The sequence below is a fragment of the Python bivittatus genome, unplaced genomic scaffold (assembly GCF_059951505.1).
Source record: "Python bivittatus isolate LINGU-HERP-01145 unplaced genomic scaffold, Pbiv_v1 ctg000020_np1212, whole genome shotgun sequence".
Classification (NCBI taxonomy): domain Eukaryota; kingdom Metazoa; phylum Chordata; class Lepidosauria; order Squamata; family Pythonidae; genus Python; species Python bivittatus.
In genome coordinates, this window is record NW_028277030.1 from 88,252,280 (window position 1) to 88,279,844 (window position 27,565).

At 39.6% G+C, this 27,565-nt stretch overlaps 1 long non-coding RNA gene across 1 annotated transcript in view; it reads right to left on the bottom strand.

Annotated features, from left to right (window-relative positions):
• Positions 1-19,876: 19,876 nt before the first annotated feature.
• The window catches only part of LOC148217122 (uncharacterized), a 37,460-nt gene continuing 29,771 nt past the window's right edge, over positions 19,877-27,565 (bottom strand). Inside the window, exon 3 of the long non-coding RNA XR_015797994.1 lies at positions 19,877-20,356. This is a non-coding gene — a long non-coding RNA (uncharacterized LOC148217122). The remainder of the gene's footprint in view (positions 20,357-27,565) is intronic.

A 27,565-nucleotide genomic window follows, 5' to 3' on the forward strand; every position in this document is an offset into this window, starting at 1 on the left:
TTAAAGATTTAGCTCACGGCCCATTACTGGTCTTATTTAGCTCTGCATATTATTTTTCAGAATCATAGCTGTGAGAGCCAATAGCAGAAAGTCACGTATGGTGCTCCTGTAAATAAGGTGGTTGTTATTTCATTCTATCTTCAATTATCCTTCCTCAGCCTCGTGCCCTCCGGCCAGCAGATCCCCTCATCCTCAGGAAATGATTGATAGGAATCACTTTCCTGTAGCAAAATCACATACTGCATTGTCCCAGTACATGATAATGTTGGGATGCTGTGGGGAGAACTGATTACACAGAACCTTTAATCTGAATGATCTTTAGTTGACTGAAGCATTTAACTGGCCAGACTAGGCCTGATCATAGCTAGACTGGCCTAGTTTTAGCATAGGAGAGAGACAAAAAGGAGATATGAGTGTACACGCATGGAGAAGGGCAGAGCTCTACATTTTTTGTCATGAGGACTAAGAGAACTTTGTTCATGACATGACTGAGAAGGAAAGTATGAGGCCCAGCTTTGGATATGGACTCTGGATTTGAAGAATAATCCAAACTCACTCTTTGAGTGCTCTATGCCTTGTGCAGATGCTCATTTATGCACACGCCTAAACTCTGCACTTGCACAGCCACTGTGCATCTTTCCTCCTCTCCATGATTGTAGAGAATCACGACATTTCTATTGGCTTACTCCCACAGCAGAGGAAAAAAAAATTGTAAGCCTAACTGCTTTTCAAGCTATTTCTGTTTGGTTCCTTTCAGAGAAAGAGGTTAGCATGGCCATTAATCAGATAATTCATTTATACTGGCTAGCCCTGCTTTAAAACAAGACCGCAAGATCATGTTCAAAGGTTGCTCATGTGGAAAAGTGCCTATTATCATCTGAGATATCAGGAAAGAGCTATCCTTCCCCTTTAAGGAACACAAATGGCACTAGTGCAAAATTACATCTGCCACTGACTTAAAAAACAAAACAAAACACTTCTTACTGTTATTATTGCTTAATTTTTAATCCAGTCATTGGTTTATAGATGCAAAGGCCTTCAGGGAGTGTTCAAACCCACACAGCATTACTGCATGTTCCATCTTGCATTAGGAACTCTGACTTAGATGACAGATGCATACAATCATCTGTAGCAGCCAGATAAGTCCCCGTTGACTTCACATTTGAGGAGGCTTAGGAGGGCAAACTATTCCAGCTAAGGACAGCATTAACCTAAGCTCAGAAATAATCCACATCCACCTGTTTCTGACCAGGCATTTGCCAATGCTTGACCAGGCATTTGCCAAAAAAAAGAAGGTGGGAGAAGAGTTTGTGTCTTGGTTAAATTCCTCCCCCTCCTTCACTGGCTTCTTCCTTCTGGATTTCCTGCCATCACAGCTGTAAGTTTCAGTTCAACGTAAGAGCTGTTTACAGCTTTTGAAAAAAAAAATGCAGTAACACAGGGTGGGAAGACATTATTATACATACATAAAACACAGCACACATTAAAACGCCACTGTCAGTTGTCAACCTCCTACCCGAGCTGCAGTTATCAAGTCAATATCCGGACCATTAACAAACAAGCAGAAATCTACTTTCACTTGTGAAATTATTTCTAAATGATTCAGTCTCTCAGCTGCCTTCATCCTCAAGCTTTCCAAGCACTACCAGTTCAGGGCTGCAAACATCTGATTGATCACTAGATGGCAGCAAAGAGATACAGTTTCACAAGCCCAGATTTGATAGCCCTATGCTTTCCCCATTACTCTTTAAAGCAGTGTTTCTCAACCTTGGCAACTTTAAGATATGCAGACTTCAATTCCCAGAATTCCCCAGCCAGCATGCTGGCTTGGGAAATTCTGGGAGGTGAAGTCCGTGTATCTTAAAGTCGCCAAGGTTGAGAAACACAGCTTTAAGGACATGGGCTATAGTATATGAGTCACCCTTGCTTTGGGAAAAAGTGTAAAACTGCCTTGTCTAAACAGATTGTCAACTTTTCCCCCCACAATAATTCTTGTGCTCTTAACAGCTGCACTAAAAACATTACTTCAACAACTGGAGGAGTTTTTCTCCCCCCGAAAGGGTATTGCACTGAAGAGAAAAACTTCTCCCAATATCTTCTTTCCTGCCACAAAAAGCAGTGATGACTCTGGAGCGAAACAGTCAACCATTCTGCTGAGATCTAGCCAGAGAAATTGTTCCAGGGCTACTAGATCTGGGCTGCAAACAATCTGATAACCATCCATGGGCAGCAAAACTTTAGTTTTCTGCATCTCTTTGCTGCCATCTAGCAGTTATCTGGATTTTGCAGCTGAGATCTGATAGCCGGAGAGTCATTATGTCATTTTTGTTATCTTCACATGTTTTACATTAATATAAAAGGCAATATTTTTTTCCCAGTTGACCTTTCCTCAATCTCAGACATCAGCCTATCATGCAGGAAATTATGTTTAGGGATTTTCTAAGCTAGGAAAAAAGTAATCAGTAGCTTAAGTTCTAGGAGTCTAGCCACTTATTTAATGCATAAGAGTATAGTTGGTAGGAAGCTGGTAGCCATAATACATATGAAACAGTGCGGCATGCTTTGAAAATGACTTATAAGAAGTACTCAGATTTCATCAAAGCAAAATCTCTCTGTTATTCATTAAAGCAGCCCCCCCTTTTTTTTCAGATTTCCATGTAAGCCTGAAACCAGGTGATGTTGTTTTAAGGAGTGGATTCTTCAAGGTTAATGAGATCTGAAAGCAATTGAACTAGTTTTTCAGGCTTGTGTAGAAGCCTGAAAAAGGAAAGGTTGTTTTAATGAAAAGCAGAGAGGTGCTGTGTTCATATGAGGTCTGCAGCACTTCTTCTGAATAATTTTCAAAGCACACCCAGCCCTCAAACTGAATGAGGATGCATAGCAAATCTTGCTAAATCTTAAGTTCAGTATGAGAGTTGTTTGATATGAAGGATCTCTGGGATACCACCCTCCCCAAAACAAGGAGGTGAACATTTGGCATATGCCTTATGGACTTTGGTTGGCCACCTCTGTCTAAAACTCTTCTCTGTGTTCTTTCATCAATTACTGCTGCTGCGTCTTATTAGTCTGTCTTATCCAGTGATGAAGTTAATTTTTATTTTAAATCAAATTCTCTGTTCATTCTTTGTCTAGTGTGTGGGCCTGTTAGTAAATTATTATCCTGAATATATAATTCATTCTTATAGTTTGTGCTGCCTAGGAATCATAGGCGTTGCAATTCAACTGTTTGAGAAAGGCAGGATTACACATTCCTGCAGGGATTACCTGCTCTTATCAGCCATTCCAGAAAAAAAATGGAATTTTTGTCATTCACCATGTGGCTGGGAATTTTGGGAGTTGAAAATGAGAAGGCACTAGCTGGGGAATGCTGGCTGCAGGTATCACAAGGGATTGTTAAATCATGTTTCAGAGTGAATAGTGATTAACCAACACTGTTGTTTCTTTGAAGTTACAGTTCATCTTTAATATCATGTTTTTTATGCCCAAAACTGAGGGTTAGACACTATCATACTCACCACAGCAGCTTTAAAACTTTTCCTAACTGTGCCCTGAGAAAGTACATATCACAATAACTGCTAAAACAATAAAAAGAATTATGTCTCCCAGCAGAAGGAAAATATTCCCTGTAAGGGGGTAGTCTTGGTGATAACTGAAGTACATTCCAATTAAAAAGTTAACAAATTAACTATCTTGCCAACAAGATAATGCTATTGGCATTTTCTATTAAAAAAAAAAATTATGAGTGTTGCTCCATTTCTACCTGGTTGTAAATTGATTGTGTCTGGCTTTTAGTGGAAACTAACATACAGGAAGTGTTACCAGCTTCTTGACAATGATGTGATACTGGGCCCTAAAACTGAGACACAAACATATCAATGGAATTGAGTAAACAAGCCCAAAGATGAACTTTTACTTCTAAGACTGAAAATAAATTCATGCAATCTGCTAGGACATTGTAATTTTCAAGTGAAGGAAGGTCCGCTGACAGGCACTAAAACGTTCATAATATAAGAGAACTTTGTATGTGCCTGGATTCATATAATGGAGCACACACATGTACAGAGATGTGATAGATTGGTCCCTCAGACTCCCTGAGGTAGGGGTCCCTAAGGACTTTCCTCTGTTCCAACCTCTCACAGTCCTGGAGTACAGCCTGTTCTGTAACTACTACCATCTACTCTTTTTCAGAGAAAATTGCTTTCTGTAATTTTCAAAGAATGAAGATTCCTCTTTTGCACCTGCTCTCATCTTCCTTAGCTTTTCTGTAGCTACCAGAGAAGCTGAAATGCCTGGTAGGCTAAATTCCTTGTCAGGATAAGATTACTGATTTTAAGAGAAGGTACAAGTTGTTTATCACCTAGATTAAGGGTAAAGAGCTAATCGAGAGTGGAAGGCAATGGGGAAAAAAGAAAAGGAAAATACCTTGAACCCTGCAGACTTTAACTTAGAGCTCTACCTCCAGGAAGGGAACACACACACAAAACAAGTAGAAGAAAAGAGGACCAAAGATACAAAGAAACAGCTCAGATCAATCTGTAATATAAATGAAAGAAAAAAATGTCCAATCCAAACTACTGTAATGCCTTATTTCCCTCGGTAGCTATTGTCTAGTCTGTTCTATTGTCTTCTGATTCTCCAGCTGGGTTGGAATGCTTTTTCTTATCTGGTGAGAACCAGTCTGAGAAGATGAAAGAACAAAGGCAAAATTGAGATTTTTCTCATCTCTTTTAGAGCTTACCTGAGAGTGGTGGGGTAGGGTGGGGTGGATTAGGGTTGGTCAGTTTGAGTTTCCCAGGTTTTGCTGGTCCCTGCCTGCTGTCCAGATTGGCAGGCTAAAATTAGATCAACTCTCTCATATCTGATGCTCTTGGGATGTTTCCTCCCCCTTCAGTACAGCAAACAAATATATTAAGGCATGATTTTGTTAATCATCATTTGTTGAATATAGTGCACGTGGCTGGGTTTACACACTACACCAAGCTCTAGCCTGGTTTACAAATCATAAAGCTGTGAAATGCCCAAACCAAGCAAACCTCATTATGGTTAGTATGTGGGTGATTGCTTGATACTTGTTTCATATCTTCAAGCCAGGATGTGATAGCTGACGTTATCACATGTTAACTATGAGGCATGGAATGTCCTATTTTTATGGTCAGTTTTTTAATTTATATATATAGAATTGTATTAAACCTTTAAAGACAAAGGTAAAAACTAATATAGAGTAAAGAAGAAAAAAGAAAAAGAAATCAAAGAGAGAGCTAAAAATGCAAGAAAGAAAGAAAAAGTAAAAGAAAAATAGAAAAGAAAGAAAAAAGATACAAAGAAGTGGTCTCTGATCTTCTTTACAGCAGTTGTAAGTACAATTATAAATTTGTCTCTCACTCTAAGGTTACAACATGACTCTCTTCTTTCTATAATCTACCCTGTCTAATCATCAAAACCATAAATCATACGTTCATTTTTTTCTGTTTTATGCAAAAAACTCATAAGGGGTTTCCAGTCAGCAATAAATGTAGATATTGTCTTTTCTCTGATCAAAGAAGTCAATCTGGCCATCTCAGCAAGTTCCATCATCTTCACCAACCATTCCTCCATTGTGGGTATTGCCAAATCTTTCCATCTTTGTGCAAACAATAATCTCGCTGCAGTTATCATATACAAAAACAAAGTTCCATGACTTTTCTTCCAACCGTTTGTCCATCAATCCCAAAAGAAAGACCTCTGGTCTCAATTGTATATTCATCTTTAAAATCATCTGAATCAGTGTGTATGTATTTGAATCCAAAATGTTCTAGCTTTTTACACATTCACCAAACTTGATAAGATGTCCTTTCTTGTTGTTCACATTTCCAACATAAATTTGAAGTGCCTTTATACATTCTAGACAACTTCTCTGGTGACATATTCCAATGGTACATCATTTATAAAAATTCTCTTTAAGATTATAACATAGTGTAAATTTCAATCCTTTCAACCCCATGTTTTCCCATTGTTCCATCTGTATATTATAACCAAATTTTGCAGCCCACTTTGTCATACATTGTTTCACTTGTTCTTCTTTTCTTTCAAATTTCAATAACAGTTTATACATTTTAGCAATTGCATGTTCATCATTTGTACACAATTCTATTTCAAAATCAGTCCTACAATGTTCAGAACAATAAACTCTTTTTTCTACTAATATTTCTAATAACCGTAAATAAGAAAACCATTGGCAACTATATCCCTCTACCACCAGTACTTCTCTTCATTTTATTTTGTATTCCCCTTGACAAAATTCTAGTATCTCACGATTGGTTGGCCATTTGTATTTATCTATTATTTCTTGTCTATAAAATGCTTCTTGTGCTGAGAGCCACAAAGGTGTTTTCAGACACAACCTGGATTTGTATCTATTCCATATTCTCAATACAGCATGCCTAACATAATGATTTTTAAAATCCACATTAACCTTGACTTTATCATACCACAAATATCCATACCACCCAAATCTCAGGTCATATGCTTCTAACTCCAGAAGCCTATTTCTCAGCAGCACCCACTCTTTCATCCAAACCAAACAGCAAGTTGCAAAATACAATTTCAAATCAAGTAGTCCCAATCCTCCTCTTTCCTTTGCATCTTGTACCACCTTGGCAAATTTAGGCATATCCTTTTACCACTGTTTGAATGGTGCGTCAGTTGTCAAAACAGGTATTGTCTGCAACAAAAACATAATTCTAGGCAAGACATTAATTTTTATCACAGAAATTCTCCCCAGCAATGACAGCTGTAGTTTCTCTCATCTTAACATGTCTCCATTTTTATGGTCAGTTACAAGATGTTTGGCTAATAACATTTTCCAGTTTGGACAGCTAGTTTCCAGTATTTGACAAGCTTGAGAAGATGATAAGCAAACAGTGACTAACTTCAGTTTGGCAATAGATCACTTGATGAGTTACAACAGCAGTTCTGCAAGTTTAGAAAGGGCTGCAGCTTCAATCTTCAGAAAGCTGCACAAAATTAGATACCATCTTTTTGAAAGGAGTAATTCCTCTTCAGCTTTACTCTGAATTTTTTGAAAGTTTTTTTTTTTTTAAGGGGGAAAAAAAGTGAAAAGAACTTCAGATAAATTCCAAATGTTGGAAAGGTGACACCCTGTTTCATATAGCTGACCGCTGCCTTTGTGTCCCTAAAAAACTCTCACCTCTTCCCTTCCCTTCCATCATTGTTTCCCTTCCATCATCATGGCCAGTAATATGCGGGGTTGTAAGAGACTTATAGGGATGGCAACCTTCCAAGTGCTCCTTTGCCCCAACCACTTATACTGCCTACATTTCAACTCCAGGCTGGTATTTCAACTCCAGGCTGATATGGTGCAAACCCTGATCCAGCACCTGGAGGTTCTGAGGGACTGGATAGAGCCAAACAGACCATGGTTTGATCCCAGCAAGATACCATTATTGCTGTTACATAAACCTTCTGATATCATGTACCATCTATAGAATCGGATAGGATAGCAGTTCTGGGCTCATGGCTGCTGCTGGAGCAGCAGGTAGAAGCTCTGGCCAGAAGAGACTTCAGCTAGCTTCATCAGTCTATCAAGGGAACCCTGGACCAGGAGACACAGGCTCACACCCTTGTTACCTCTCAGACTTCCGTAATTCACTTGCTGTGGGGATGATGATTTGAAAGCTGTAGCTGGCACAGAATAGGGCTGCTCTATAGTGACAGTGAGTCAATTCAGAAGAATAACAACTTTTTGGAAGGAACTGTATTGGTTGTCAGTAGGCTTCTGGCCCAATTTATTGCTGGTGATCACCCATAGAGTCCTATACAGCTTGAACCCTTATTACCATTTGCTTCATATAGAATCTGCCCATCCTACATAGTATAGCAGGGAGAGGATTTTCTAGGTCCCTCCTCTGAGAGAGATCAAGTGGGGTGGGGGTGGGAACTGAGAGAATAACATTCTCTGCAGGAACTTCCTGTCTTGCACCCTCAGGTTAGATGTGCCCCTACCTTGCTGATTTTACAAAAATGGTGAAGGAAATCTTCAGGTGGGCATCTGGGTAGGAAGATCTTCCTAATGACAGAAGCAATTTTATTAACAATTTTAATGGCTTTAATTGTTGTATGTTTTTATAAGTATTGTATGGATTTTTTTTTTTTACTTTATTGTATGTCACCTAGAGTGGCATACAAATGGTTGCAAAATAAAAGAAGAGAAAAGCCACTCCCTCATTTCTCTTCCACCATGAACAGTGATATCATCAAGACAGGATTTGGTAGTAGATCCCACTCAAGATGATTGGCAGAAGAATGATCAAGTATCAAGGCTTAAACTAATTAACAGAAAGATTAGTTAAGGCCCTTTTCATCATTCTGTGTTCATAAGTGTTAACAAACCTGCGTGGTGGTCCCAACCTGTCAGCCTTCCCAGGTAGGCTAGACAGGAAACACGACAAGATGAGCTAATTCTACTTTATTGTAAGATTACATTAACAGAATCTTGCAAATCTGAAAGTACAAATCTTCCGCCATCTCTTTTATAGCCTGATAAGTTAGGGAGGTTCCTTTCTGAGTTTCTTTCTCTGCCTGTTATGCAGCTGCAAGCTACGGCCTCTTTTATTGGATCATTCCCTAGGCAGCATTTCTTCACCCCCATCTCCCAAGGTCATTCCCACATACTATTACACAACCTGATATCCTTGTGTTGACCAAGAAAGTCTGAGGAGCAGCAGTAACTATATTCTGGGTCTGCTGGAACCCTACTGATTGGAAGACCAATGCAACTTGTGTTGGGTTCTAACCTCTGAATCAGTCATCCCCAACATCCAGGTCACTGAAGTTCAATGCCCATAATTTGGCATTCACAATGGCTAGGCCATGTACTACTGTATCATATGATGGATAGGCAAGGGGAAGAAAGTTCTTAGCATAACAAATTCCAATATAGTCCCCATAATAGCATTTTTAAAAATATAAAACCATTCTGTGCATTAAATGTTGGAGGCCTAGCTCTCTTGATAAGGTTTCTGATAATACCTTATCAGGTATTGATCAGTTTCTGAAGCTGACTCTAGGCCAAGCTTTCCCATCCTGGTGTCCTCCAGAGCTCGTTGGCTATGCAGAAATGTGACTCCAACATTGCATCATATATAACAGAAGGAGAAAAGTAACACAATATGTTAACCAGATTTCTTTCTTCTGACCTCTGTCTTCAAAAGCTGAACATCCCTGGCCAGGGAAGCTACTGGAAATGGGGGTGGGGAGCAGAAGTTAAAAACTTAAGCACAAAAGTCTAAATCAGAATTAAGCTGTGCCAAGCCTAGAAAATGCAGCAGAGAGTTTGTGCTTGAGGTTGCTAAGCAAAGGTGTGAAATTAGTAAAAGAAAAAAAGGGGGAAAGAAAGGAAATCCCCGAAGGACCCAAGGAATAAAAGTAGAACAGTGGGAAGTAGATTGGATACCTGTTATATATAATTATGTCTGAGTCTCTTGTGGTGTAATACCATTACATTTTGCCATCAATGCTAAACACATACGCTCACGCAATAGATTTTCTAGTCCTTTTTTATTTTGCAGTGCATTGGAGGTTTAATGGGAACTCTTTAAAACGCTTAATGCTTCCCTCCGCTTTTTAATTTTGTACCCGAGGTTTTAGAACAGTGGAGGGGTGGGGGTCCCCTATCATGTCTGTGTGAAATGCCACATTTTTGACCCTGGAGAACAATAATAAGTCCCACATCACAGAAAAGAGACAGTAGCAAGAATATTAGTGACGCATGGGAATAGCTTTTGCAATTATTTTAAAAGATTTCCCTCCTGAAATTTGCCCCATTCAATCAATTTCAACAAGCCTGGCAACACAATTTTATGCATTGCTTGTAGGATCCTAACCCATCTCATCCGAGGCATTGTTTAGATAATCTACTCTCCTGTTTGTGTGACAAACACTTGATGACCTCTCCTTAAGCAGTCTCGTTCCAGAGCCATGTTGGGGAATAATTGTAGTGATTCCCCAGCTCAATTTGTGGAGGTATGTTCATGTGACTACCTCGATCTTGATTTTCATGTAAATTTCTGTGCCCAGGCAACATTAACATGAGGGAAATCTTAAGAGGGAAGGTGGGAAAGTCATTGGCTATTCATATGCCAATCAGGGCCCTCACTATATGCACACTTATGGACAACTCTATGGGTTAACAAGCTGCTAAACACTTGGGATAGCAAGGAGAGTCAAGGCAAAGTCTCATGATGCCAGCAGGATACAAGAGTGATACTACAGTTTGCTTGTGAGGAAAGACCCAGGATCTCACAAGAAAGATAGTGACTGCTTCATGACGTTTCTTCACCAGCACCTGTGCAGCTTTCAAGACCATATTAAAGTGTTTTTAAAGTCTTTAAAGCAGCTTTAAAGTGTCAAAGTCCCAAATCTGAAGATGAATCATTAACACATTAATGTGAAGAATGGGAGGGGAAGGTGGAATAGAAGAGGAATTAGAACACAGAACTTTTTCATCAGATGTGACTTCTGGATATCTTCCAACAGCATTTGCAAACAGAACAGTTATACTTGAAGGAAATAATGGGGATCTTGTCTTCCCAGAAACACAAATGTTGTTCCAAGCATCAAACATTCTTTAGATTCTTTCCAACTTAAAGCTTTCTCATCCTGCCACCATTTTCCACTCCCCAATCTTTCAAAACCAATGTGAAGCTGATCAGTGGCTTTTTGTGCTGCTGCAACTCTTCAGGTGCTAAAATGAGCCAGTCATTACTCATTCTACCTAACCAACTGGAGAATGCAAAAACTGCATTTAGTGAGGGCCCTCATTTCCCCACTTCTGTGCTCTACCCATTCATATTTACATTTCACGATGGGTATGCTTGGCCTAGAATTTCTCAAAAAATAGTTATTGCAGTGGGAGGATGTGAGTTGCATGGAGGCATTGTGCTACCAAGATATTTCTTTGTTGCCCTTTAAAGAACTGTAAAATGATGGGAGATTGTATAAATAATTCATCGATCTTGCAGATGAATTCAAATAAAGCAACAGGGCAGGATGGCATTCCTGCTGAGTTGATAAAGCACTAGATCTGAACACTTTACAGGTGTTCCAGGACATCCTGAAAGACATCTGGTTCACAGAGTAGATGCCTGATGACTTCCACAATGCCCTCATTCTGGCTCTCCATAAAAACAAGAGAAGCAAATCCGACTGCAGAAATTATAGGGTTATCTCACTGCTGTCCATCACAGGCAAAAATTTTGCCCTCACTCTCCTGAACAGCCTTGTCATTGTCTCAGAAAGAAAACTCCTGAAGGCACGGTGTGGCTTTTGGTCAGAATGGAGTACAGTAGACATATTTGCCATGAGACAAGTTCAAGAGAAGTGCATCGAGCAGAACAAGCTTCTTTACTCTGTCTTCATTGACCTGACAAAGGCATTTGACACTGTAAGTAGGGAGGTTCTCTGGATCATCCCGAGACGTTACAGATGCCCGAGGGAATTTGTGAAGTTGATTCAGCTACTCCACAACAGAATGACAGGAGGTCCTTTATAGTGGTGATATATCAGTTGGATTTGCCATTTCCAATGGGATGAAACAGGGCTGTGTACTAGTCCCAGTCCTGTTCAATCTATTCTTCACTTGCATGTTGTCATGTGCTGTCCAGGGTCCGAAGGAGGGAGTGTATATCAGGTACCGATTGGAAATCTCTCTCTTTGACCTTTGCCACTTGCACACACAAAGTGCCTCCATACAGTCATTCAAAAAACCCTCTTTGCTGATGACTGTGTGCTCTTGATGCACAAAGACAGTGATCTACAGTCGATGCTGAACAAATTTTCAGATGCTGCTACGCTCTTAGGCCTGACTATCAGCCTGAACAAGACTGAAGTACTTTACCAGCCCATGCCAGATACCAACCCCATAGAACCAAAAATCACCGTTGACAACATCCAGCTGACAAATGTAAAAAGCCTCAAATATTTGGGAAGTATCATCTCTAGTGATGGGTCTTTGGACAAAGAAATTAACTCTAGGATCAGCAAAGCTAGCCAGGTACTGGGGCAGCTGCATATTAGAGTGCTCAATCAACACAACATCCATATCTCCACAAAGCTGACAGTCTACAGAGCTGTGGTTATCCCTTCTCTCCTATATGAATATGAGTCCTGGAGAAATTTCACATGCATGCCTTCTGCTCCATCCTTGGCATTTGTTAGCAAGACTGTGTCTCCAACCTGGAGGTCTTGGATTGCACGGAATCCACCAGCATTGAGTCCCTCATCATCAGAGCCCAGATGCAGCGGGTGGGATGTGTCGTCAGAATGGATGACCACTGTATGTCTCACCAGTTGCTCTATGGTGAACTGGAGACCTGAAAGAGACCTCGAGGTCATCCATGCATGCGCTACAAAGATGCTGTTAAAGAAACCTTATGCTACTATGACATCCAGCCAAGGGAATTAGAAGCTGAGGCTGCTGACAGAACCCACTGGTGAGCCCTGTGCTATGAAGCCTCCACCGACTTTGAAGACAGGCGCCACCAAAAACTGATAGAAAACTGTGAGTGGCATCACAGAATAACACCCACAGTTACTACAACAATGGACTTGCAGTGCCCCCATTGTGCTAGACTCTGTGCTTCCAGACTGGGAAGAGCCACCTTTGTGTTCATACACACACACACTTGTAAATTAATGGGAGATCAGAATGTTCTTGCTGATGGAAAACCAGCCCATCCACAACCTCTTCAGAGAAAGCCTTTTTAAGTTTGATTTCAGGTGCACACATCTCAACATAGCCAGAAATAAGTTAGCTCAGCTCTTGAAGGCTGTTGACTCTGTGAAATCACAGACATCCAAGCCTGGCTTCAAACCAATGCAGACTCCTTGTATACAGGGCCCTTTAGCCATCAGTACATATTATGTTTTTTAAGTTCTGGAAAGATTTGCCAATGGTGGAGTTTGCTAACTCTAGTTAAAGTTTACTGATTTCATTATTCAGCAAATCAAAACATAGGAAAATCTGAGCTAGAAAATGGCTTCCAAGTTCCACTCCTCCCCTCACACATTTCTCCTGAAAGTTGTCAACAGGACCTTTGTTGTAGCAGAAAAAAAAGGAAGTGCTTATTGTCCTTGGCATTTTCTATTGGTACAGAAATAATAGCATCCTGTTTCACATAATGTACTGACCCAAGAGGAAGTGGGAGTCCCTTGGTTCTTCCTCAGCAGAATAAACAGGCAACTGAAACATCAACAGCAAGACACTCTTAATGCATTTTCTGCACTGGACTCTGGCCATTTCAGCTAAGGGCAAAAGAGACTTCACTGCATATATAATGAAGAGACTTGGAGCATTTTAAGGAATAAGTTGACTGTGGCATAAATAGCCAAAGGGAACTTTTGTGACTTACATCAGCCTTTCCAAACTGGTACTCTCCAGCTGCGATGGGACTAATTCTCCCTCAAGCTAAGCTCATCTCTTGGAGTTTTCTTGACAACAGTACAGAGGAGATGTGCCTTTGCCTTCTTCTGAGATTTTTTGTCCTTCCCAATCAAGTCTACAACCCTGGGATTTCCTAGTAGTTTCCCATACAAACCATTAAAGCAAGGCCAGCTATGTATGCAAATGTGTGCAGAGACCAATAGGAACTGCCTTTGAAGCAGCTTGGGTGAGCTTTCAAGAGACAGCTGCTTTAAATGTTTGAATTGGACACCCACCAGCTGTGAAGAACTGCTTTTGATTGCTTTGCACAGCTTTATTAGCCAGGTCTGACCCCTGGTCTAGTGGGGTTGGTGTTGCGGGCATGGTTACTTGCCCTTTCCCCAGGTGGGACAGAAGGGGGGCATGAGTTTGCCCTAATCTAGCCTGATAGTGCTTGGCTGTTTTTACCTCTATTCTTCCTGGTGAGAGTAGGAAGATTAGGTTTGGTGTATATGGATTGGGAGATGATGGCTGGTCACCTGGGTGTTGGGCACTGAGTGAGAAGTGGAAGCAGCTGATGCTGAGGTGAGTGGCTGGGTAGGGAGAATGTGGGATTCTGTTATGGCTGGGTCCTTGCCTGGAGGAGCAGGGTTCAGGGGTGGGTGAGAATGTTATAGTGGTGATGTGTAGAGGGAAATATGGTGGGAGGCAAGGGAAGACAGCTCTCAGGGAATGTGGTCTCAGTTGCTTATGTGCTGTCAAGTTGTTGTCAACTCTTAGCCACATATACCTCATAGATAGATTTTTGCAATGAGTTTTACTTCCCCAAAGCCTTATACCGATTCTGCTTTCTAGCCCCTGAGGTCTGCCCCAAAACATAGTCATCAACTGTGGTTCCCAAAATTCCAGTGACATGTCCTGACTGGGCTTTGGGAATTTGTAGTCCCATCACAGTTGATAATCCCAGGTATAAATTTATGCCAGGTGCAAAGTAAAGTGAAAAATGTTCACCACAGGGACACACAATGCAGGAGATGCCAGTAAATGCATTATATAACTATGCCGTTCCTAAACAAATACAACCTTTAGTAAAGCAAAAACAAGATTTATTCTGGATTCATTAAGATTGTTCTTCTCAGTGACCTAGATTTGAATAATCAAAATTTTATTACTTATAGGATCATTATCAATTGTGAAACATCCAACTGTTTACCCCTTTTCAATAATCCTGATTATGTCAACCAAAGGCTTGATAAAGGGTGCTAAGTGGAAACAGATCTGTGGAAAATTGTGATAGTCCCTAAGGCATTTCTTTTGCTTTTTTGCTACAGAAAATTCTCATAGCAATGGTATTGATTCAAGAGATGAAACAAAATCCATTTACAATAACATTCATTTGACAAAAGACTCATGAGGATTATTATCACATGAATTTGATAAAGGTCGGTTTTTCTGAAGGGAGCATCAGAGAGATCTTGGTACATCTCTTGCTAGTGGGATATTTGCTATAAAGTCTAACAATTTGTGGAACTAGATTGTTTGAGACCATTTGTTACTACCATATTTCCTGCTTTCTGTGAAGGATAATTGAAAGAAAATGTGGCAACTAAGAAGATATGTGACACACTGAATTGCTCAGTGATGCATTGGTGATGTCACAAAATTGGTATCATTCACAACAGCAAGAGGTCAATGTGTGAAAAAATATTGCTCTAAGCTAAAAATAGAAAGGCTTTCCTGTACAGTAATTCTCTTCCCCATTCTCCAGTCTGTGATGACTACAATGTACGTGTGTTTGTGTGTGTGAGAAAGAGAGAAAAGACATTCATGTTGTCTATCTCTGCAGCATGCACTTTAGATAGATATTCTTGTAGTTTGCTCTTCCCCAATGAGATGTCCACATTGTCCCTCAAAAGAATCCAAAACTTACTTACTTACTTACGTATTTATTTATTTATTTATTTATTTTTATGTATTTATTTAAGCAATTTATATGGCCAACCAACTCACTCATGGTGATTCTGGGCAGCATACAGGAATAAAAATCCCAAATACAAAAACCACTACATCCACTTGAAAAATCTTGGTAGAATAGATCCAAACTTCCTAAAAAACTTTTCAAATTCACTCTCCATCATTTTGGAAAGAGTAAAATTAATCTCCTTCTCTTCTACTTCCTTCTATAGATTCATACCCTTCTTTCAACATGTCTCTACACATGCAACCCAACAGAGAGATTACACATATTCAAATATATTTATATAGAAATATAAATATTACAAATATGGTGGACAAAATCCACACGAAATTCAGATGGCAACTTTTGATTCATGGAAAGTTTCAGATGATGGGGGAACTGTGAGCAATATTTTTCCCTATAAAAACAATCTTTTTATACTTTATGGGATTGCTGACTTTTAACTTTCACCACCCCTGATTTCTGAAAGCTGCACACAGCTGTTCCAAATTCATTTGCAGTATTTGAAGCCTGAGAACTGCTGGCTAAAACTTTGGAAACAGACTTTGAATTTAGGGGGTTGGCCTAACTTTGGTCTACTTAATATATATTAAACATATTTCTTTTGAATTTTTTTGGCTACAGAAAATTCTCATAGTGATGTTGTTATACACACACACATGCACACACACACACACATATATATTCACACACACACAAATACACACATGCACACACACACCAGCAACAAATTCCTTCAGATCTTGTTACACTAAAGGAAACAAAGGGTCATCCAAAGCCACACATAAATATACAAGGCAAGACAAGAAAACCCATTAAAAGCAATCATACTTACACTGAAGGGATTTTGGAAAGTTTATTGTAGACCTCACACCAAGACCTAATTCCTCTTCTGATGTTTTATCACTTGAAGATGCCAGTGATACAGTTTTATTATTAGACAATTTATGGCTGTGTATTTAAAGGCTGATTCCTTCACAAGTGGGCACTTTAAGGAAAAAGTCAGTATTTTTATTGTTTTCTACATTTGTGCTAGAAAATGATTATTAATAATCATTGCATGTGGAAACGTTACAGATGTGTACCCAGTGACAGCAGTCATGAGGAAAATCCATAACGTGCATACTTAATAAGCTTAGACTGCAGATAAATTCTATATATAGTACTCTGCTAGTCCACTAGCATTAATATTATGGACATTGAGAAAATGTTGAGAATGTCCACTAAATGAGCAATATGCAAAATTCCCTGGTCATACTTTCTGCAGAATGGGGACAATCACTATGTATTCAATTTATAAACTACAATAGATTTTGTCAGGCTGCCATACCCTCCCCCCACCCCCACTGCCCTGAAGACTTTATCTTCCCAAATCTGTCTTGATTAAATGGAGGGGGGGGGGAGATAAATTAGAGAGATGAAGAAAAACTAGCATTCAGCTTGGTTTCAGCAAAGAAGGGAGCTGACCCATCTCCTACCTGCAAGCACCCCAAAGACATCTGGTTGGCCATTATGAAGTGGTTAAAAAAAAAAAAAAAGCTGAATTAAGATGGTCCTTAGCTTGATCCACCAGGATTATTCTTACAAAATGTCTTTTCATGCCAAACATTTGAAATCCTTTGAGAATGTCAACAAATGTATATGCAGGCTAATCTGCTAGATATAATGCCCATCCAAAACCCTTTTAAAATTCCCTCATCAAATTCTCTTTTAAAAAACTTGGCAGGTGGGGAATAAGAGACCGCGTCACGTGCCTATCCTTTCTCATCTACTAGTAGTTCTGTTGAGCACAGTGGGAATTTCTTCTTCTGAGTAAACATGTTATACGGGAGGAAATAAATGGTGTTCAGTTCTCCTGGTAGAAGAAAGTAAACACTACATTCTCCTAAGGATTTTCACTGAAGGTGACACTGCTTAACTTAATGTAAAAATGAGATGAAGTTGGATGCAGTAAATCAGAGAGATAAGTCTGCAGATGATGCTGAATGATTTAGGATGGTGAAAACACAGCTTATGCATATCAGGGTGAGGTCAATGAGGTTAAAATTGCATTATCCTGTAATGTATATTCTACCTAACCCTACTTTACCTCCCACACTTAGCCAACCTGACTCTGAACCCTACCATATAGGGCTAATGCATGCCTGCCCCTCCCCCACGATTCCATGATGTTGACAAACTCACACTGCAGATATGTTTCAAACATTTAACATTTCTAGTTCCCTATAATCCTTGCAAATCATTTCCCCCCTGCTGTCCTGCACTTCTGCTACACAGGAAACTCACATTGGAGCATGACCATTTTGTGGGAGTTTTATTTCTCCTGGACAGACTGCTGTCATACCCTCCTGTCCAGATCTGTTTCATTGAGCCCAGTTTGGGAAAAACTATTAACACAGTTTTTCTGACTTGTTAACTTGGGATTTGCTGGGCTGACATACTTCACAGGGCTTGGTGGATACCATAATGAAATGAAGACTTTTTGTTTCATGGAACTCTTGTGGTAGGAAGTCAACTCATATCTAACCAAGCATGTTTGGCTTTGCCCAACCAGTACTGTATCTTTCTTTCGACTGCTACAACACACAATTCAATTCTAACATCTGCTATAGGATAAACCATGCAATTTAAATTTCCTTTTCTTTTTTAAGCATAATTTATTTGGAGCTCAGAAATTGCATTGTCTCAGCACAGAATTTGAAGTAGATTTTTTTTCCTCCTCTTTTGACACTTCCTATGTGTTATTGCCTACAGAGCCATCAAAGGTAAAGGTATTTGGCATGACAATATCTCCATGACCCAGAATGTTTGGTAGCTTATAGATACAGATGTTTTTCTGGTTCAACGTGAGGCATCTTCATACAAGTTACTCCACACCAGAAAAGTTATTGGGCAGAAAATTCCCACAGCTTTGTTACTTTTTGCAACATTCAGTAAAAAAAAAAAAAAAATGTATTTCCTAGGTCAGATTTCTCTTTATGAAACACAGAATAGCTATGTCTCTGATCAAAACAGCATCCAAAACTTTGGGACAAATTTGCAAGTTTCTTGTATTGCATTGCCCAAGATGAGCAGTAAATGAAGTATTAAGAATATATTTTTAAAATATCATTAATTGAGCCACATGAGATTGAACAGTGAATGAAGCAACAGTTGCTTTCCCCAGTATGAATGGGAACAGACACTGAAGCATCTCCAGAAGAATGAGGTGGGAAGGGAAAAATGATAGTACAGTAGCCCATTCTACAAGTCAACCAAGCTGGAGGATGAGTAAAATGTTTAAGGAGTGGAGTGTGAGTCAGAAATAAAGATCAAAAGCAAAAACCTGAGTCATAATTAATGTCTGGAGAACACAGACTTCTTCCTCCTTCTCTATCCTTTCTCAGTCTTCCGTTGATGGTCAGCCTGCAAACAGACGTTCAGCATTTGGGATCAGCCTAAGATTTTGCTGCCTGACTCACAGAGCAAATGGCACCCCCAGCTATCCAGATTGAGGTTAAATTGAGTAATATGAGGCAGAAAACCCCACAAATGCCTCCCATCCATGAGAATAAAAACAGAGTAATATTACATTCAATAACTCAGAATTGTCCTTTTATGATGTCTGAAATCAGCCACCCAAGGCATCCGCTTCACGATAGTGGTGCCCTTCGAGATTAATCCTCTGATGATACCACATTCTATGTTCCTATAATGTTGTTTTCTTTGCATTTACATTGATGAGGATAGGAAGAAAGCTTTCCTTCCAATATTGCCTCTTTTGTATTCTAAAAGCCTGACAATTGAAGTCTTATCTTCATTGAGGCTTTCTTGCCCCCCTCCCCCAATTCTGATCCAGACACCTTCACTATCTTCTTTTGACTCACATGCCTTCTGTGCCTGTAGGTTGCTGGTGTTTTCCCAGATGTTGCTCAGTGTGTTTTTAACAGATGCATTTATCTCCTTGTCAGAAAAAAAGCAACATGACTATTTATTTCATACCTCTTTGCTGATTTAAAGCACAAGAATTGATCAAAATGTGTTTGATGGTCAGAAGATAATTTTATATCTCTATGAAACTCCACTTAGTGAACAGCAGTAAATTTGCTTGAATTCAATTATTCCTGAAAACAAGATGGAGAGGGGGAAATGGATTGGTCTCAATTTACCTAACCAAAACGGTCAGATGAGTTGAGACTGCTGTTACATTGTGTTGCCTGCTTAAAAATGTCCTGTTGTTCCCATCCACAGTTAGTGGGTTGTACATTCCTAGATGTCCCACTCCTGACCACTTTTGGCCGACCCCCACAATGAGGTTTTCCCAGTGACCCCCCACTATTATGTTTGCCCAGTGATAGTTGGATGACTTAGAAAATATGATCAGTTGCTATGGGGAAGTGACCAAAATGTGTTGTAGTGAGAACATTAAAAAAATTTTGTGGTGCCTTAAAGGATAACAATTTATCTGCCTTTAAGCTCCTTCAAGATCCTGGGTTGTCTTTAGCCTAAACACAAGCAGGCCATTTTCACTGCCACACATCTTTAACTATTTTTTTAACTGTATTCAGCCATGAGTGTCTACACGGGAGTGTGTATGTGTAAGCATCATGTCAATCATGAGGTCATGATGCATGTGACATCATTTCAACATCATCGTGGCTTCTACTGAATGTCTGTGATTCAGTCTGTGGTCAGGTCTACTTAATATGGATAGACACTGTCATACTGAAGGTCTTTATTTATTTCCTTTCTCAGAAGAAAGTGTTACCAAATGGAGGAGGACTTACTTTCTTGAGAAGTTACTTAAGACTGTGTTCTAAAAATGCCACAGAATTATATCTTCAGAAAAGCAGGGCTCTCCTTCACTGAAAGCGTTGTAGCAAATGCTGGGCAGTCAGGGGTGCTGCTTTATCATTCTGCAGATAGATCCTGCGCTCATATAGATAATTTCCAAGCTCGCTTCCAGTTCTAGCATTCTATACCTGGAACCAAATAAGAGCAAATGCAGCAGTTATAGCTTTGGTGCCTTCAGGTCTTTCAGCCTGTATCTGTTGGCAATCTGGCAATCATATTCTGGTGTACATCCAGAGGCTTGCCCTCAAGTTCTTACTCAGCCTCAGAGCTTACTGGGTGACACGAGGACATAATTAGAATAGTAAATAGTAAGAATAGAATTACTGCAAAAATGAAAGGGTCGCAAGGCATCACATATATATGCCAGCCTGAGCTCATTTGGAGAAGGGCAAGAAAAGACATCTTTTGGTGGGAGCTACTACCAGCTACTGCCTATGACATAATTTGAGCATAACCCAGTGATTTATGCCTGGAGCTGTCAATCTTCAAAGACAAATAAACAAACAAACCAAAGAAAGGAATTCTCCACTGAACAATTGTGTGGCCTTGGCTGGCAGCTCCAGTTCTGCACACAGCCAGCAGTGGGGCATATCTCTAGGAAACCCCTAATTATCACAAACCAACCTTTAAAAAAAAGAAAGGAAGATTTTTTTTTAAAAAAAACTTGTCTCTAAACAGTACTTTTCCTTCCATTACCTGAAATTTTCTGAAGCCTTGTGTGGTCTTCAGGGAGGCCTCCTGAAGGGCCTTGCGAAGGGCCAGCAGCTGCATCTTGTCAGCAGCAGGAGGAAGAAGGCAGTGGAGGTCACCTGGGGGTGGCAGGGGTGGCAGGGGTAGGTGGCAGAGTGCAGGGCAGCCAGAAGGGCAGGGATGGGGGGGGAGCTGGGTGGGTGGGGGTTGAAGTTCACGCTGCAGTCATAAATGCAGGTGGGCTGCCAGGCACCCAAATTTTGATCAAGGGACTGCAGGGGTGCTGCAACTGCTATAACTCTGAGGATGGGTCACACTACCATTTGTTCAGCACTGTGATAACTTTGAATGGTCGCTGAAGGAATGGTTGTTAAGCGAGGACTACCTGTACTCAGTATTGCTTTGTTGTTGTTGTTTAGTCGTTAAGTCGTGTCCGACTCTTCGTGACCCCATGAACCATATTGCGCCAGGCCTTCCTGTCCTTCACTGCCTCCCTGAGTTTGCTCAGTTTCATGCTCATTGCTTCAGTGATGCTATCTAACCATCTCATCCTCTGCCGTCCTCTTCTCCTTTTGCCTTCAATCTTTCCCAGCATCGGGGTCTTCTCCAAAGAGATCTCTCTTCGCATTAGGTGACCAAAGTATCTGAGCTTGAGCTTCATTATCAATCCTTCCAATGAGCAATCAGGGTTGATTTCCTTTAAGATTGACTGGTTTGACCTCCTAGCAGTCCAGGGGACTCTCAAGAGTCTTCTCCATTCTGCTTATGTTCAGGAGTGTATCCTCCTGGAAGGGCTCTTCCTGAATTCAAATCTCTGATATGTTCTTTAGAAAGCATAAGATAAGGCATTTAATTTGAACAGAGACCCTCCTCATCCCTACTGTGTTGGATCCAGACAGGATAGACTCACTGAAATAAATAGGGTTGAATCTGCCTTTAATCATGAGCTCTGAAAGTGATTCTTTGGATTCAGCCCTTTGGAATGATTTTCTTTCCAGACTTCAAAGCTTTGTCGAGGATTAAAATTAATATTCAGTGCTTGTTTCTACCACCTATGTGCCTATGCACTTCTTTTTGTATTAGATACTAGGCAAAGTAACCACGTAGCAATATTTCACACCAAAAACCTTTTCAGACAGAAAACAGTAAGTTCTAGAATAAGTATATGATTTGAACCATCAGATACATAAAGATTTGATAGTGCGGGGGGGAGTATAGCTCAAAAGCTGATGAACAAAATTAACTTTCATCAAATGTCAAAGAAAAGTGTTGATTTTATATGGAAATGAGGCATAAATCTTTGGGCATTTTTTTTTTTTTTTTGAGGGTCAGATTCTGACTAGTGAGAAGCAGCAAGTACATGTGGCTGTTCCTGCATAATCTGAGCTGGAATGGAAAGTATTAAAGGTCTGTGAGAGAGGAGAGCTTGGGTCTCCTCACACTAAAATCCCATGCTTCTTTATTCTCTTCCTCTCTATAAAAGATCTTGTATGCTAGAGAAAAAGGAAGCATTAGTATTTTAAATGTCAAAACAAAACTATTTTAAAGTGAACTGGGGCTCACTTGAAACTGGCTAACCAGTGCATGCTGTCCATCAAAACACACTAAGGGAAAAAATATATGTAGGTAATTATATCAAGAAGAATATAATAATAATAATATATATTATTATATTAATAATATATAATAAGAAGTTTATCAAAACCAGGCAAAATGATGTCAAAAGACCTTCCAATTTATAGTGAATAGATTCTGCAAGTATAATTGGGAAACAAGAGGAAGTATAATCTTTTGAATAAAATGTCAAAAAATGGTTTGAAAATCCTATGCTGGAACTAGATATTACATCATCATCATCATCATCATCATCATTCTACAATTAAATTCACAGTCAAAGACTGGTGGAAGCCTAATAATTCAAGTCCTAACAAAGGATCTAAGAATTATTAAGGTAAGGTCTGAGAATATAGGCAGCTCCTAGCAGGGTGTTTTTTTGGTAAAATTAGAGTGCTCAGGTCCGATAAATTCAAAATTTCCAGATATTGAGAGAGCCCTTTAGGTATTGCTCCAAGGGCTCCAATCACAATTGGTATAACAGTGGATTTCTTTTTTCGTAAGCGTTCAACTTTGATCTGCAAGTCTGAAAACCTTAGCATAAAAAGGGTGCCAATATAAAACATGGGTATAAAATACAATGTAGTTTAAGATCACACCGAACTACAAGAATGATACAGCAAAATGTTGCAACAGTTTTGCAATACTGTGGATTAGCACAGAACTGTATTATAGTAGCAAGATCTTCAGCAATATCGCCTCAGAACAGAAGAGAGAAGAGGAGAAAAAGAGGTCCAGGGTACAGAAGGCAAATAAGATTATACAAAGATTACCTTACAATGTTATTAGCCATTGCTGTTTTAATAAAAATGGTTTTTTATGGCTCTATTTTTATGACTCTGTTTTTTAATATTTTATGGCTATATTTCATTAAGACCAGGAGCTAAGGTTCCTACTTTTCATTGGGACAACAGCCCAGCGGCTCAAGAAATAGAACTCATGATGTACGGTTCTGATGTTAAGAAAAATTGCCCCACCAGCAGCAGTGATCACTTGGCAATGGCCCATCCTCACTGAGGTTGCCCACATTATGGCTAAAAGAATGTGTGGCCCTGTTCTTAGAGAACATCATGCCACAAAGAACTTAGTTTGAACATTTACATTAAATGTGTTTATGCTCCACTTTTGCCAATGGGTATATTTTTATTCTGCCTTTCAACAGAAAGTGTTTTTAGCGATGAAAAGGATGAGAATTTCTTCCTACTTTTCCTTTATCAGGTTTGTCAATCTCTTACAAAATGTTTTAAGCATCTGTAGTAGAGAACTAATACTAAGAGAAGTGTATCACCCAATAGCAGAAGAAAATCAGCAGTCCTTGGCAAGCTTAGAAATGTCAGATTTCTGATTACTTTCCTGCTCACATTGTATAGAAATACAATCTCTTTCTTCCCACTTGCAACCATTGGAACTAATGGTTGTGACCACTGCCCTGTAGTCTATAACAAAGAAAAGAAAAGTCTGGGGAAGCATGATTTTCTTCTTGACCTAGCTTTGGGTCTTGCCTGCCTAGTGGCCCCTGACTAAGAAACAGAGGCCTGTGTATCAAAAATCACCCTCCCTAAACAAAGAATAATACTGTGACAAAAATCTGTCATCCAATTTCCCAGAAATTTTCTTCTCCCATGAAAGAGACTTCTGTGTTTCTCTTTAGAATCCTTCAGAATGTGTTTGATAGTTTTCGCTTGCTTTCCCGGTTGCAAGAGGACCACAGATGCTATTTGTGCAGCTCTGCAGCCTCCCTGCCTGTCCTGCTTACTGGAGAAAAGGTAGCAGGTTCTGGGTTCCAAACATCTGGCCAATCATTACATGACAGCAAAGGGTTGGAGTTTTCTGTATCTCTTTGCTGCTATCTAGTGATCAGCTGGATTTTTGCTCCTCAGAGTTTGGTAGCCCTACCTACGGAAGGATTTTCCTGATAGATTTTTTTTCTTTCAGATTTAATTTATCCATTGAGGTATGGGAAGCCAGGTGGGCAACATTATGGTGCCAGAGTCCCTATTTTTATTTTTATTTCCATTTTTATCTTTGAGGGCCAGAGAGCTTGATGGGAATACAGTGCCATCACTGGAGGGAATGAGGCCAGATCTTTCACCCCTTATTTTATTGGAGGGAATTAATGCATTTTGCTGTGTTTTACCTAGTAAGACAGCTAATTTTCTCCTGATTTCCACGCACACACGCAAAAGAGAAAGTTACGGTTCTAGGGAAAAAAATCAAGTTTTTGCTGACAATTTTTTGTAGTGCAACCACTGGTTGGGGTGGAACGCCATACGTGGCACGTGAAGATAGTAGAAAAAAATTACACAGCACTACTGCCCTAAAAAGTAAGAACATAAGCTATTGACAGCAGAGGCAATTCAAAAGGAAGACATAGCTAAACTTTATGAGTCTATCCCATTTCCCTCAGTATCTTATGCCTTTCCTCCATTCCTCCCCACCTGCTTTCTCCAGCCTTTCCCCAAATCCAGCAACCTTTATAAATTGAACAAACAAAACTCAGTGATCCTCTGTCCTTTTCAGGCTCCTTCTGAACTGTGGCTCCAATTTGAAATATCAGAGTTTTCTGGTACAACTCCTAAATGTATTTTGTCTTTCATCAAAACTGCCTTGGGATGTGCAAATGTTTGGGAGTTGGAATTCCTCATGATGATTTACTAATCAGAATATTCCATTGTATCTCTCCCATGTTCAGTATCTCATGTAGTCCTTTGAAGTTTATGAAAAGCCTTCATAGCTTTTTTTTTTTTCATCAACTACGAAAAGGAAGAGGAAAGGACTGTGGTGTCTGCTTGATAAATGCAACCTACGCAGCAAAAGAAAAAAGATTGTGGTTATTAAGCTATTCTTCCTCATTCTGATTGCCTCTTTGGAAAAATGGCATTTATGAATACAGTATAAAAATATGAGTCCTCAGTTAGTATATACATTAAATACCAGAGTAAAAACAACTTTATGGAGAACAGCTTTCTAGCATTTAAGCAGATATTCTTGTCCTCAGTGAATAATGAGGTAATCTTCTGTCAGAATAAACAGCTATATGTAATCCAAATATAACTGTAAAAAAGGAGATTCAAACGGTACATCTGAAGAAATGTCTATTTCACAAATTCAGTGATATTCTGAAATCCAATCAGCACTCTAACCAAAGGTTAGAGAAAAGATTATTCTCCTTTACAAATATGAATAGTTAGTTTTCTCCAGATATATCCATATTTACATATATTTTCTATTACGTATCCATATTTGCCCTTGAAGTATGTGTGCCTAATTTCAATTTATGCATGTATTTATTTCTGTGTATGTATGTATTTAACAATGATGTTTTCAATATCACAATATTAAGTGCCTTCTGGTGATTTTTCAGCTTCAGCTTCAGAATCTGCTCAAAAGATTCTGAAATTCTTTTGGAAATTCTGAGTTCTTTTAGACTCATTCCTCTGGAAGATGAACATGGAAATGATCTGAAAGTTCTAGTAATGAAAGTCAAGGAGCACAGTGAAAAAATGGGACTAAGACTAAATATAAAGAAGACCAAGTTAATCACAACAGTTACAACAATCATCCTTAGAATTGACAACAAAGATATGGTGGACAGCTTCTGCCCTTTAGGATTGACTATCAACACTAACAGAACCAGCAGTCAAAAAATATCTCACCGGCTAGCCTAGCACTTGTCATGATAAGGTAGCAATGAAAGCCTTGGAAAAGATACTCAGATGCCATGATATGTTTATACCTACAAAAATCAGGATTGTGCAGGCAATGATTTTCCCTATTAGAAGTGAAAGTTGGACTTCGAAGAAACAGGTTAGAATGAGTATTAACATTTTTGAACTTTGGTGTTGGAGAAGACACCTGAGAATACTATGGATAGCCAAAAAACCCAAATGGATTATAGAACAATTCAATCCAGTGTTCTCACTTGAGGCACAATGACTAGGCTCAAATTATCATACTTTGGACACATTATGCAAAGAAACAGCTCCCTTGAGAGGTCTATAATGCTGGAAAAGGTGGAAGGAAAGGGAAAAAGAGGACAACCAGCAGCAAGGTAGGTGGAGTTGATTAGAGCAGTGAAGAGTATATAGTTGGGAGACCTGAAAGGCCAGGTTGAAGACAGATCATCTTGAAGAAAGTCTATCTATGTGGTCACTAAGAGTTGACACCAACTTGATGGCACATAAACAATCAGTCTTGGATTTATGGCTGCTGGTGGGATAGCAAATGGAAGCCATGGGCAGAGGAACCTACACCCAGTTGAGGCTGGGGTTCTAGTTGTGGTACAAGCTGGACCAGGATGCTTTAGTGACAGTAACGCATGCCCTTATCACCATGCAGTTAGATTATTGTAACATACTGTACATGGAGCTAACTTTGAAAACAATTCAGAAGCTTCCATATAAAATGTGGCAGCCAGGCTGTTGGCAAGTAAGTGTTGCTAAGTAAGTATTACTCCTATTCTCCAGTCACTGTGTTGGTTGTCAATAGACGTCTAAATCCAATTTAAACTGCTGTTTTAGATCCATAGAGCCCTATATGGCTTGTTTCCAGGAAAACTTAAGGTCCACTTCTTCCAGATAGAATCTGCCTGGTCCATTGCATGCATGCAGGGAGATGATGCTGAGGATCATTATCCTTACAAGAATTCGAGGTGATGTGCACCTGAAGGCAGTCCATTTTTCCACAGTCCCCATACCCTAGGACTCTTTGACCCAGGGATGAGCCTAGCACTCCTCCCACCCCATTAGCCTTCTACAAGGGGATCAGTAGTCATTGTGCTGCTTTAATATTTTGTTTTCAACCTTAGTATAAGCCTCCAGGAGTCAAGTTGAGATAGATGGCATAAAATATGGGGTATTGATATAAAATATCAATACGTACACTGTAATTTTAACATGATAGTAGGTAGAAGCATCACTCCACGATAAACATATTGTGAGTCAACTTCTCCTGCCTGAGCTTTGAAGTACAGAGATCATGAGCTCAGCTTGCCACAAGAGTACAATTATATAACAGAAAGTTAGTATACTCCA